The 2,094-nt window shown below is 38.1% G+C and overlaps 1 protein-coding gene across 1 annotated transcript in view; it reads right to left on the minus strand.

Annotated features, from left to right (window-relative positions):
• Positions 1-2,094, minus strand: part of IL1RAPL2 (interleukin 1 receptor accessory protein-like 2) — a 2,128,207-nt gene that overhangs the window by 1,705,712 nt on the left and 420,401 nt on the right. The window lies entirely within an intron of this gene.

Consider the following 2,094-nt stretch of genomic DNA (forward strand, 5'->3'; position numbering starts at 1 on the left):
TTGGCCCAGGATCGGACATTGTTTCGTTCTACTGTGCATGGGGTCGCTATGAGTCGGTTCCGACTCGATGGCACCTGACAACAACAACAACAACCATTCTGTAAGTGCAATGTCACTTACTGCTAAATATATAACCTTTTAGCTAAAAGCTGACAGAATGTTTAAGAAATAATAAAATACCTCAATACAGTAGCATTTCTTTCTAGATTCATAAGGAACTTTAAAATTACTAGCCTTTTTTCTCTAGCTGGAATAGGATTCAAAACAGATCAATTCCTACTAGCCAAGATTTTTTTTTTTTTCCTCACTCCTTACAAGAGAGATCACCCAATCGGTGTCATAAAAAGAACAAAGCTTTGGTGTGATTGATGTAATTTGGAGATTGGTGGTGGTGGTTGTTATGTGCCGTAGAGTCGGTTCCAACTCATAGCGACCCTGTACAGGGTTTCCGAGGCTGTAAATCTTTACGGGAGCAGAAAGCCTCATCTTTCTCTAGTGGAACAGCTGTTAGTTTCGAACTGCTGATTCATAACCACTAAGCTACCAGAGCTCCTTTGGAGATTAGCAGTGGTTATTTGTAAAAAAAAAAAAAAAACAACACCTCAGAAGTATTTCTAATCTACTCAGTCTATTGTGTTAAAAAGTACTGTGTTTGCTAAGAATTATTTTTCATCTCCAAAGCCTCTGTTTTGTCAAAAGGTAGAGGAGGCTAGGAATACAAAGTTCAATTTCTTTTTAATCTTTGCAGTCCTCTCCCAGAGATCAAGAACCAATTTTACCTCCATAGTAATGACACCAAGGCACTCAAGGAGGTCTGGCAGCATAGGGGTTATGAGTCAGGCTACTCATTTCATGACCAGCAGTTCAAACTATCAGTGGCTTTTTGGGAGAAAGATGAAGATTTCTGCTCCTATAAGATTTACAGCCTCAGAAACCCTATGAGTGGTTATGAGTTGGAATTGACTCCAAGGCACATAATCACTACCACCACCCCCCCACTATTCACACCAGGGGGTAAATAAAGACTGAAGAGAGTTCATGGAAATGCCAAATGTCAATATGGCTGGATCCTGTGACTAGAAGCTGAAGATAGAAGCAAACAGCTAGTAACTGTTCTCAAGAGCCAAATTATACAAAGACATAATATTAAGAAATGTATTCATTTCTATCTCACAGTATTAACTGACTGTCGTTAAGTCAATTTCAACCCTATATCTTACAGATTAAACTGCTCCAAAGGGGTTTCTTGGCTGTGAACTTTACAGAAGTAGATTACCATATCTTTCTTTCTTCCATGGCACTGCTAGGTGAGTTCAGACTACCAACCTTTCTGTTAGTAGTCAATTCACAAACCATTTGCACTTCTCAGGGAACTCTCACAGTAGAGGATATCATTTATAGTATAGAAGGAAGATAAAAGTATTAGTGTAACATAGGTGATCCTGAGTACATATATGTAACAAGTACTATACATGCATATAATCCTCACAATGATCTTGTATAACAGAAACTTATCATTTCCATTTCACAGAAAAGGAAAGTAAGTCACATAGCAGCTTATCACAAAGGTGGGAATGATAGTGAAACCAGGTTTTTGGGTGTTTTTTTTTCAGGATTATTTTGTTGGTGGTGGTGTTCCAATCTCCCACTTTTACTATGTTGCTTCTTTATTGAGGATTCACTATAAGAGCAGTTGTTAAGTGCCGTCTAGTTGGTTCCTACACCTAGTGACCCTGTATAGGGTTTCTGAACTGCTGACCTTGTGGTTCTCAGTCCAGTACTGATCCTACAGTGCCATACCAGGAGTCCACTGTAAGGATGAATTCCAGCTAGGCTTTAGGAATAAAAAGATCTCAGATTTTAAATATTTAAGAGATACTGCTAAATCAAATATGCTCTTAAAATGCACAGCCTACAAAAAGCAACCAACCCCATTACCTGAAAATTAGATAACACTCTCGTAAATATTGCTGAATAAAGTATAAGTGAAGAACAAAAAGTCTTGGGGTGAATGGTTCCCAAGTGGAAATTGTAGGATCCTGTTAACTCCTTTAATAATCAAATTAACAGTAAAGGCTTGTTCCCTGAAAAAAA

This window comes from Chrysochloris asiatica, unplaced genomic scaffold (assembly GCF_000296735.1).
Source record: "Chrysochloris asiatica unplaced genomic scaffold, ChrAsi1.0 scaffold00159, whole genome shotgun sequence".
NCBI lineage: Eukaryota > Metazoa > Chordata > Mammalia > Afrosoricida > Chrysochloridae > Chrysochloris > Chrysochloris asiatica.